Here is a 12,522-nt window from a genome sequence, read left to right as displayed (position 1 = left end):
TCATTCAGCAGAGGAAGGGTACCCAGTTCCTAACAGGAGTCAACATGATGACAGTGACTGACAATGAAAGGATCTCTCCCAGAAAGAAGGGGACCACATAGAGCACTGTCCCTGTTGTCAGACCTGAGGCTATGTCACTTAGGCATGGTGACATGATGCGTCATACTCACTTCCTCCCAGAGCTCTCATGGAGGTAAGGAACCTCATTAAAAACCAGTGTGCTCAGTGGCTCTCCTTAGGATCTCAGGGAATTGTTCCCTGTACATTTTGTTGACAACCTTCAGCATGTCTGCCTCCATAATGGGCTCTTTTATATTTCTGCAGTAGGAATTGCCTGCCGATGCAGGGGACACGGGGTCGTGCCCCGGTCCGGGAAGATCCCACATGCCGCGGAGCGGCTGGGCCCGTGAGCCATGGCCGCTGAGCCTGCGCGTCCGGAGCCTGTGCTCCGCGACGGGAGAGGCCACAACAGTGAAAGGCCCGCGTACCCAAAAAAAAGCTCATATTTTGTTTTATTTGGGGTTGTAGTCAGAGCATAGTGCATAGTATACAGTAGGTACCTTATATTTAATCAATAAAGGCCGAAAGAAAGACTATAAATAAGGGAAAGATCGTCAATTTGTGGTTTGCCTAAATCCTTCTCATGTTTCTTCTTGTAAAAGTAGAAGTCATACACCTGGATTTGCTTAGATTATTCAGGAATGTAAGATAAATTAAATTTTAATGCATTAGGCCACATGGTTACTCCTTTTTAATTTCCCAATCATTAATCGAGAATGAGCTCTTAGGAAGGCATCATACTAGTACTGTGGATGCTTCCCCCCGCCACCCCCCAGAAAAAGCCCCCAAACAACAACCACCACAAAAACAAGATCTAGCCCCTGCCCATTGAATTTTAGGGTCTAGGAGCTGCTATTATATAAAAAGATGGTGGGATGCGCTCTATGACCTAAAGAAGAAGTAAAAAGTAGGGTTAAAGAGGGCAGGCAGTTGGAGCTGAAAGCACTCAAGTGTAAATGGCCTGAGGCAAGGCAGTTTGGAGCCTTAGGAAAATGCAAAGCCTTCAGTGAGAAGTAATTTCAAGTGAGGATGCCTGGTGGGCTAGATGAGACTGTGGGAGTGGTGAGCCCGGCCAGAGCCTCAGATGGAGGGCCTCAGAGAATCCAGAATCCACTGGGCTGGCAGTCTTTACCCTGGGTTGGGGGAGCCAGAGACCTCGCCATTAAAAGCGTACTCAATTATTCTGTCTTGTGTGTAATTTGGCAAATTCTAGGCAAGTTCTAGATTTTTGTTGGTAGTTAAATAAGTGGAAATAATGGTTATTTAGAAGAAAGCGTAGCTGGTAGGGAAGATACTGGTCAATGACAAAAATTCTAAGGACTTTGAGTTGTTTCCAACTAGGAAAGATTCTCCCACAAGCGCATTATGTATTATATCCTCTGGTGTGGATATTACATGATTGTCCTTGCTAGGCAGCATTTTAGTTAATTGCGATTTCTTTGTCTTGCTGTTTGGTTAATGTGCTCAAGCTCACGGGCTAGTGAAACAGCACGTAAAACAATTGATCAGCTTAAACTGGTTTTGCCTCCTTAAATAGGTTGCTGATTAATCAAACCTTGTGTTATTTTACGGAGACAGAACTGCACATCTCCAGGAAGCAACCCATGACCCCAGGATGACCCTGGAACCAAGATCTTCAGTCTGCAGAACTCAGAGAATAGAAATGTTGCCTGGAGAGCCCGTGACAATCCTTCAATTAAGGAAAATCTGGCCTCCAGCAGCATGAGTAGCTTATATGGACTAATTCAAGACTAGCCAATTAGCTTCCAAGTTTGAAATTACCCTGACCCCTTAAATTTCACCCAGACCGCTGGATTGAGGTGAGATTTGAGAGCCTTGTCTCCTGTGTTAGTCGGCCTTGCAGTAAAGCTCTTTTCTCAAAAACTGTTGCCATAGTGTTGGCTTCTGTGCACACAGGGCAGTGAGCCCTTGTTCAGTAAGTTTTGGCAACCCAGGTGAGATTTAGGTCTTGTGACCGCCTGCGTGAGGCACTGTAGCCCCTGGCAGAGCGTGGGCCCTCAGCACCAACCTTGCGTAGCCACCTAGACTGAAATTGTCTAGAAGGTCGGCTCTTGGGTTCCTGCTTCCCCGCCATGGCACTCCAGGCTCCTCGGGCTACTTTCACTTTTGAGAAAAGAAACAGCTCCTGGATCAGACGTCTTTTGGGTGAGTAACCTTGTTAAAATGTGCCTGTACCTAAATTGTCTAATAATCTCATCGGAATTGTGGGTTAGAGTCCTGCCTGGGGGAGTTTTTTTTTTTTTTTTTTGCGGTACGCGGGCGTCTCACCGCTGCGGCCTCTCCCATCGCGGAGCCGAGTCTCCGGACGCGCAGGGTCAGCGGCCATGGCTCACGGGCCCAGCCGCTCCACGGCATGTGGGATCCTCCCGGACCGGGGCACGAACCCGTGTCCCCTGCATCGGCAGGCGGACTCTCAACCACTGCGCCACCAGGGAAGCCCCTGGGGGAGTTTCTTTTTGCTCGGGATAGAGTCCAGGTTAGAGTCCTAAGGCTAGGATCGTGGGCTAGAGTTCCACCCTAAGAGAGACAGTACAAAAGGTTACAGCTGCTGAGGTACTCAAAGGATTGGGTTAAAGTCCCAGGCCTTTGGATTTGTTTGCCTATGTTTGTTTAGGTCTGACTGTTATATCTGTTAGGATTGGCTAATGGGAGTTGGCTATTGGATGACTGTGGCAAAACTTTATTAAACCTGATTGATATTAATGAGGGTCCTCTGACTCAGGAGATAAAAGACCTTGCTCCTGGACTGGAAACCTTGCTTTACAGGGTGATGGGGTTTTTTACCCATGCCTAAGATGATTGCCCAGAGGTGGTGTTACACGTGTATATTCCTTTTTTGTTTTTTTGTTGTTTTATTGGAGAATAGTTGATTTACAATGTTGTGTTAGTTTCAGGTGTACAGCAAAGTGAGTCAGTTATACATATACATATATTCGTTCATTTTCAGATTCTTTTCTCATACAAATTATCACAGAATATTGAGCAGAGTCCCCTGTGCTATACAGTAGGTCCTCGTTGGTTATCTGTCTTATATATAGTAGTGGGCGTGTTAATCCCAAGCTCCTGATTTATCCATTCCCCCCCGCCCCACGTTTCCCCTTTGGTAACCATAAGTTTGTTTTCGATATCTGTAAGTCTGTTTCTGTTTTGTAAGTAAGTTCATTTGTGTCATTTTTAAAAATTAGATTCCACATATGAGTGATATATATTTGTCTTTCTGTCTGACTTATTTCACTTAGTGTGATAATCTCTAGGTTCGTCCCCGTTGCTGCAGATGGCATTCTTTCTTTCTTTTTTTATGACTGAGTAATATTCTGTTTCGTATATGTACCACGTAGTTTTTATCCATTCCTCTGTCAATGGACATTTAGGTTGCTTCCATGTCTTGGCTATTGCAAATAGTGCTGCAGTGAACATTGGGGTGCGTGTACCTTTGCAAATTATGGTTTTCTTTGGATATGTGCACAGGAGTGGGATTGCTGGATCACATGGTATTTTTTATTTTATTTTATTGGAGTATAGTTGATTTACAATGTGTTAGTTTTAGGTGTACAGCAAAGTGATTCAGTCACACATATACGTATATTCGTTCATTTTCAGATTCTTTTCTCATACAGATTATCACAGAATATTGAGCAGAGTCCCCTGTGCTATACAGTAGGTCCTCGTTGGTTATCTGTCTTATATATAGTAGTGGGCGTGTTAATCCCAAGCTCCTGATTTATCCATTCCCCCCCGCCCCACGTTTCCCCTTTGGTAACCATAAGTTTGTTTTCGATATCTGTAAGTCTTTTTCTGTTTTGTAAATAAGTTCATTTGTGTCATTTTGTTTTTCAACACATTTTTTTAACATCTTTATTGGAGTATAATTGCTTTACAATGGTGTATTAGTTTCTGCTTTATAACAAAGTGAACCAGCTATACATATACACATAGCCCCATATCTCTTCCCTCTTGCATGTCCCCTACATTGGCAGGCAGATTCTTAACCACTGCACCACCAGGGAAGTCCTGGAATAAAGTGTTTATCTCAGAAGGCAGTGTGATAGTATTGGCTTCTATGCATGTCAGGCAGTGAGCCCTTGCTGGGTAACACTAGTAAATGACAGGCCTGGGACTAGACTCCTGGTCTGAATTCCTCTAGATCTCACACTGTTATACTCCTCTTGGCCTAAAGCAGAGCTTGTATTCCTTGACACTCAAATGTATCTTGGGATAAAGATAAGGACTGTGTGGCTAAAGAACGGGATTGGAATCTATCCAAAGCATTGAAGAATACCTCAGTAAATGCCAGTTAGGAATAAGAAGGAGGAACAGGAATAAGGAGAAGAAACAGATGCTGCTCAGTGACAATAGGATCATCTCTATATGCAGTGTCACATAACCTCAATCAGGGGAAGCACAAAACCATCCTGGACAGCTCCTTTCCTTTAGAAGTATGCGTATATCTCAGACACTGTGGGTTGGGTTCTAGGTCACCGCAATAATGCGAATATTGCAATAAAGTAAATCGCACGAAATTTTGGGTTTCCCAGTGCTTATAAAAGTTGTTAATCCTATTGTACACATACTAGACAGTGTCTAAAAAAATGTACACATCTTAATTTAAAAATACAAAACAGTGGGCTTCCCTGGTGGCACAGTGGTTGAGAGTCCGCCTGCCAGTGCAGGGGACACGGGTTTGTGCCCCGGTCCGGGAAGATCCCACATGCCACGGAGCGGCTGGGCCCGTGAGCCATGGCCGCTGAGCCTGCGTGTCCGGAGCCTGTGCTCTGCAATGGGAGAGGCCACAACAGTGAGAGTCCCGCGTACCGCAAAAAACAAACAAACAAAAAAACAAAAAACAAAAACAGTTACAAGAATAACAAAGGTAACTGAGCAGAGAACCATAAGAAAATAATGAAAAAGTTTAAAATATTTCAAGAATTAACAAAATGTGGCACAGGGACCCCACGTGAACACATGGTGTTGGGAAAACGGCACCCATTCACATGTTCAATGCACGGTAACCACAAACTTACAATTCATAATAAAACAGAATATCTGTGAAGCATGATTAAGTGAAATACGATAAAAAGAGGTATGCCTATAAATCAATTAAAACAAGTCACAGAAGAGGCTAATTCTGGCTATTGAAAAGGACAGATTAGCATTATTTTTCTCTGGGAGCCCACCCCTGTCCTGGGCCCCCTGCCTTATGTTGCATTTTCCCCATCTCACGTCAAGTCTGGGACATGAAACTACAAGGTTTGCATTAGGTACGCTGCTCAAGAGTTTGCAGGGATGTGGCATTCCCCAGGAACCTTTTACTCCAAGAGATCGACAAAAGGAACACCCCCCCCCCCCGAAATGAGTGAGGACCGGAGAGACAACCACGCCAAAATATAGGTCATTCAGAGACCTGCCCAAACGTGCTCTCAGACCTAGAATGCCCAGGCAGGGCATCCTCTCTTATAAGTCTCATAGTTTTCAGTGAGGTCAAAGTCTTGGTCTAAGAAGAACAGCCTCAGTTCAGTAGAGGGAGAAGCTCAGGTTGGAGGGTCAGGGAGGATCCGGTCCCGGGACTGGCCAGGAGTATGGTGGGGTCCCTGAGTGAGGAAAGAGGTATCACTAGACCCACAAATGAGGGGGCTTTACAGACCCCTGCCCCCATTCTTAACCACGAGAGGCCCCAGGCAGAGCCATAGGGATGAGAAGCCTCCTCATTTCTGTCTGTCTGGTCTCGGCGAGGGAAGGGCTTTGTCTATCAGGATCAGGTCCCAGTTCTGCAAGGGAAGGGGTCTTGGCCATAACCAGGCAAACCAGGGTCAAGGTAAGGACCTCAGTGCTAATGAGAGCGTCTCTCTCCCAAGGAGGGAGGCACACAGGGTGGCACCCTTCTTGTCAGGCAGAGATGGTCAGAGCAACGCCCTGCCTTCCCCACTAGGGACTTGGGGAGGTGAGGGCTTTGTTTGGAGGCTGAAGGACTCGGGACCACAGAGGGAGAGGTCACGGGCTCTAATAGATGGCCCGGAGAGACCCGCGAGTGGAGGATCATGGGACGGCTGACCTCTGAACCCCGGGATCCCATAAAGCCCTGCGCGTCCCGTCAGCCGTTGGAACCCCGCACGAGGCAGCCGCAGCCGGTAGTGGCTCTCACACTTCCGCTCCGGGGGCGGAGCCGGACGGTTGTTCACGGCGTTTGTTCGGCCAAGGGCGGATTCCCAGGACTGCTCTGCAGTCAAGGTGAGGACCTGAATGCGGACCCAAGGGATCCTTCCCCCCTCCCATAACAAAGGTTACCCCCACAAATCCCGCCTCTGTGATCGAAAGTGGAAGGTTCCTGAAAAACTGGTAGGCTGAGTTCTGCCTGGAAATTCTCAAGGGGGAAAGCCTTAATCTAAGAGAGAATTTCCTGATTCTGTAAATCAAGGAAACCTAGGCCCTAACTGAAGTCAAGGTGGCGGGTGGGGTGAGGGGCGGGGGGAGGGGCGGGGCCTGAGCGCTAATGAGGGAGTAGAGATGGCAACAAAGCTGCACCCATGCACTCAGTTCCCGGAGCCTCCAGGCCGGGGTGGTCATATATAGCAGGCCCAGACTTCCCCCCCACCCCCAGGAGCTCAAGGAGGTGAAACTTGTGGGCACAGTTCAGTAAAGGGAGGAGTCCCAGGCTCTGACAGATTACAAGATGGGCACCCTGTATGTAGGACCTAGGGAGCACCGGCTCCAGAACACTGGAGTACCACAGACCCCCGCCCCTGCTGTCAGCTGTCAGAGACCCTGAGTAGTTGTGGCCGGATGTGAGTCATCCTGATTTCGGCTTCAGAGGTTCCAGGAAGTGAGAACTTTCATCTGAGGGCCACGCCTCCGGCAGCCAAGAGAAAATTTCCAGTACTGGTCTGGAGTCAAGGTGAAGACTTTGAGTGGGGAGTGAGAGGTGCCACTCGGCCCATAACAAACTGCACTAAGTCTCGCTGCTGCTGTAGGCCCTGGGAAGCCCCAACAGAGCCATCAAACTGAGTTCTGCCTGAGATGTCTCGGGGCTGGGAGGGCCTAGGTCTAGGGAGTAGCTCCATCTTGCAGATGGAGGATACCTAGGTCCTAACTGAGGTGAAGGTGAGGGCCCTAAATACTGATGAGGTGGCCTCTCCCCATTTAGGGGTGGCATCACAAAGCAGCACCCCTACACTTGTGGGAGGCTCCAGCCAGGGGTAGTCATATATGTAGGACCCATATATGTAGGGACTCAGGGAATTGAGGACTTTGCTCTGAGGCTGGACTACCCAGGTTATTGGTGGGAGGAGTCCTAAGTCCTACACAGAGTTCGGGTCAGAGACCTGAGTGAGGACTAAGGTGAACACCGACTCTAAAATGTAGGGTCTCATAAATTCTGCCCGTGTTCTGAGTAGAAACCAAGAGTATCTGTCAAGCTGAAGCACTCTTCTCATTTGTCTGGAGAGTTCAGAGATGTGAGGGTGTTGGACTAATTGAATAGCCTCAATTCTGCAGAGGGAAGAAACCCAGGGCTTTATAGGAGTCAGGGTGAGGACCCTGAAAGAACAGTGATGATACCACTCACCCACAAACAGAGGAGACAACAGGGAGTGCCCCCCTGCTTGCTTGCAGCGATGGGTAGCCCAGGTATGGAAGTCAGGTGTGTGTGAGCCCTCCTTTATTTCTTTTTTTTTTAATATCTTTATTGGGGTATAATTACTTTACAATGGTGTGTTAGTTTCTGCTTTATAACAAAGTGAATCAGTTATACATATACATATGTTCCCATATCTCTTCCCTCTTGCGTCTCCCTCCCTCCCAACCTCCCTATCCCACCCCTCCAGGCGGTCACAAAGCACTGAGCGGATATCCCTGTGCTATGTGGCTGCTTCCCACCAGCTATCTACCTTACGTTTGGTAGTGTATATATGTCCATGCCTCTCTCTCGCTTTGTCACAGCTCACCCTTCCCCCTCCCCATATCCTCAAGTCCGTGCTCCAGTAGGTCTGTGTCTTTATTCCTGTCTTACCCCTAGGTTCTTCATGACATTTTTTTTTCTTAAATTCCATATATATGTGTTAGCATACGATATTTGTCTTTCTCTTTCTGACTTACTTCACTCTGTATGACAGACTCTAGGTCTATCCACCTCATTACAAATAGCTCAATTGCATTTCTTTTTATGGCTCAGTAATATTCCATTGTATATATGTGCCACATCTTCTTTATCCATTCATCCGATGATGGGCACTTAGGTTGTTGCCATCTCCGGGCTATTGTAAATGGAGCTGCAATGAACATTTTGGTACATGACTCTTTTTGAATTATGGTTTTCTCAGGGTATATGCCCAGTAGTGGGATTGCTGGGTCATATGGTAGTTCTATTTGTAGTTTTTTAAGGAACCTCCATACTGTTCTCCATAGTGGCTGTACCAATTCACATTCCCACCAGCAGTGCAGGAGTGTTCCTGTTTCTCCACACCCTCTCCAGCATTTATTGTTTCTAGATTTTTTGATGATGGTCATTCTGACTGGTGTGAGATGATATCTCATTGTAGTTTTGATTTGCATTTCTCTAATGATTAATGATGTTGAGCATTCTTTCATGTGTTTGTTGGCAGTCTGTATATCTTCTTTGGAGAAATGTCTATTTAGGTCTTCTGCCCATTTTTGGATTGGGTTGTTCGTGTTTTTGATATTGAGCTGCATGAGCTGCTTGTAAATTTTGGAAATTAATCCTTTGTCAGTTGCTTCATTTGCAAATACTTTCTCCCATTCTGAGGGTTGTCTTTTGGTCTTGTTTATGGTTTCCTTTGCTGCGTAAAAGCTTTGAAGTTTCATTAGGTCCCGTTTGTTTATTTTTGTTTTTATTTCCATTTCTCTAGGAGGCAGGTCAAAAAGGATCTTGCTGTGATTTATGTCATAGAGTGTTCTGCCTATGTTTTCCTGTAAGAGTTTGATAGTTTCTGGCCTTACATTTAGGTCTTTAATCCATTTTGAGCTTATTTTTGTGTATGGTGTTAGAGAGTGATCTAATCTCATACTTTTACGTGTACCTGTCCAGTTTTCCCAGCACCATTTATTAAAGAGGCTGTCCTTTCTCCACTGTACATCCCTGCCTCCTTTATCAAAGATAAGGTGACCAAATGTGCGTGGGTTTACCTCTGGGCTTTCCATCCTGTTCCATTGATCTATCTTTCTGTTTTTGTGCCAGTACCATACTGTCTTGATTACTGTAGCTTTGTAGTATAGTCTGAAGTCAGGGAGCCTGATTCCTCCAGCTCCGTTTTTCGTTCTCAAGATTACTTTGGCTGTTTGGGGTCTTTTGTGTTTCCATACAAATTGTGAAATTTTTTGTTCTAGTTCTGTGAAAAATGCCAGTGGTAGTTGGATAGGAATTGCATTGAATCTGTAGATTGCTTTGGATAGTAGAGTCATTTTCACAATGTTGATTCTTCCAATCCAAGAACATGGTATATCTCTCCATCTATTTGTATCATCTTTAATTTCTCTCATCAGTGTCTTATAATTTTCTGAATAAAGGTCTTGTGTCTCCTTAGGTAGGTTTATTCCTAGATATTTTATTCTTTTTGTTGCAATGGTAAATGGGAGTGTTTTCTTGATTTCACTTTCAGATTTTTCATCATTAGTGTATAGGAATGCCAGAGATTTCTGTGCATTAATTTTGTATCCTGCTACTTTACCAAATTCATTGATTAGCTCTAGTAATTTTCTGGTAGCATCTTTAGGATTCTCTATGTATAGGATCATGTCATCTGCCAACAGTGACAGCTTTAGTTCTTTTTTTCCAATTTGGATTCCTTTTATTTCCTTTTCTTCTCTGTGGCTAAAACTTCCAAAATTATATTAAATAAGAGTGGTGAGAGTGGGCAACCTTGTCTTGTTCCTGATATTAGTGGAAATGCTTTCAGTTTTTCACCATTGAGGTTGATGTTGGCTGTGGGTTTGTCATATATGGCCTTTATTATGTTGAGGAAAGTTCCCTCTATGCCTACTTTCTGCAGGGTTTTTATCATAAATGGGTGTTGAATTATGTCAAAAGCTTTCTCTGCATCTATTGAGATGATCATATGGTTTTTCTCCTTCAATTTGTTAATATGGTTTATCACATTTATTGATTTGCGTATATTGCAGAATCCTTGCATTCCTTGAATAAACCCCCCTTGATCATGGTGTGTGATCCTTTTAATGTGCTGTTGGATTCTGTTTGCTAGTATTTTGTTGAGGATTTTTGCATCTAGGTTCATCAGTGATATTGGCCTGTAGTTTTCTTTCTTTGTGACATCCTTGTCTGGTTTTGGTATCAAGGTGATGGTGGCCTCGTAAAATGAATTTGGGAGTGTTCCTCTCTCTGCTATATTTTGAAAGAGTTTGAGAAGGATAGGTGTTAGCTCTTCTCTAAATGTTTGATAGAATTCGCCTGTGAAGCCATCTGGTCCTGGGCTTTTGTTTGTTGGAAGATTTTTAATCATAGTTTCGATTTCACTGCTTGTGATTCGTCTGTTCATATTTTCTGTTTCTTCCTGATTCAGTCTTGGCAGGTTGTGCATTTCTACGAATTTGTCCATTTCTTCCAGGTTGTCCATTTTATTGGCATAGAGTTGCTTGTAGTAATCTCTGATGACCTTCTGTATTTCTGCAGTGTCAGTTGTTACTTCTCCTTTTTCATTTCTAATTCTGTTGATTTGATTCTTCTCCCTTTTTTTCTTGATGAGTCCGGCTAATGGTTTATCAATTTTGTTTATCTTCTCAAAGAACCAGCTTTTAGTTTTATTGATCTTTGCTATTGTTTCCTTCATTTCTTTTTCATTTATTTCTGATCTGATTTTTATGATTTCTTTCCTTCTGATAACTTTGTGGTTTCTTTTTCTTCTTTCTGTAATTGCTTTAGGTGCAAGGTTAGGTTGTTTATTTGAGTTGTTTCCTGTTTCTTAAGGTGGGCTTGTATTGCTATAAACTTCCCTCTTAGAACTGCTTTTGCTCCATCCCATAGGTTTTGGGTTGTCGTGTCTCCATTGTCATTTGTTTCTAGGTATTTTTTTATTTCCTCTTTGATTTCTTCAGTGATCACTTTGTTATTAAGTAGTGTATTGTTTAGCCTCCATGTGTTTGTATTTTTTACAGATCTTTTCCTGTAATTGATATCTAGTCTCATGGCGTTGTGGTCGGAAAAGATACTTGATACAATTTCAATTTTCTTAAATTTACCAAGGCTTGGTTTGTGACCCAAGATATGATCTATCCTGGAGAATGTTCCATGAGCACTTGAGAAAAATGTGTATTCTGTTGTTTTTGGATGGAGTGTCCTATTAATATCAATTAAGTCCATCTTGTTTAATGTATCATTTAAAGCTTGTGTTTCCTTATTTATTTTCATTTTGGATGATCTGTCCATGGGTGAAAGTGGGGTGTTAAAGTCCCCTACTATGAATGTGTTACTGTCAATTTCCCCTTTAAGGCTGTTAGTATTTGCCTTATGTATTGAGGTGCTCTTATGTTGGGTGCATAAATATTTACAATTGTTACATCTTCTTCTTAGATCGATCCCTTGATCATTATGTAGTGTCCTTCTTTGTCTCTTCTAACAGTCTTTATTTTAAAGTCTATTTTGTCTGATATGAGAATTGCTACTCCAGCTTTCTTTTGGTTTCCATTTGCATGGAATATCTTTTTCCATCCCCTTACTTTCAGTCTGTATGTGTCTCTAGGTGTGAAGTGGGTCTCTTGTAGACAGCATATATATGGATCTTGTTTTTGTATCCATTTAGCCAATCTGTGTCTTTTGGTGGGAGCACTTAGTCCATTTACATTTAAGGTAATTATCTATATGTATGTTCTTATTCCCATTTTCTAAATTGTTTTGGGCTCGTTATTGTAGGTCTTTTCCTTCTCTTGTGTTTCTTGCCTAGAGAAGTTTCTTTAGCATTTCTTGTAAAGCTGGTTTGGTGGTGCTGAACTGTCTCAGCTTTTGCTTGTCTGTAAAGGTTTTAATTTCTCCATCAAATCTGAATGAGATCCTTGCTGGGTAGAGTAATCTTGGTTGCAGGTTTTTCTCCTTCATCACTTTCAGTATGTCCTGCCACTCCCTTCTGGCTTACAGAGTTTCTGCTGAGAGATCAGCTGTTAACCTTATGGGGATTCCCTTGTGTGTTATTTGTTGTTTTTCCCTTGCTGCTTTTAATATGCTTTCTTTGTATTTAATTTTTGACAGTTTGATTAATATGTGTCTTGTTGTATTTCTCCTTGGATTTATCCTATATGGGACTCTCTGTGCTTCCTGGACTTGATTAACTATTTCCTTTCCCATATTAGGGAAGTTTTCAACTATAATCTCTTCAAATATTTACTCCGTCCCTTTCTTTTTCTCTTCTTCTTCTGGAACCCCTATAATTCGAATGTTGGTGCATTTAATGTTGTCCCAGAGGTCTCTGAGAGTGTCCTCAGTTC

Source organism: Delphinus delphis, chromosome X (genome assembly GCF_949987515.2).
Source record: "Delphinus delphis chromosome X, mDelDel1.2, whole genome shotgun sequence".
Classification (NCBI taxonomy): Eukaryota; Metazoa; Chordata; class Mammalia; order Artiodactyla; family Delphinidae; genus Delphinus; species Delphinus delphis.
The sequence above is the reverse complement of the archived record's forward strand: the minus strand, read 5'-3'. Positions refer to the sequence as shown.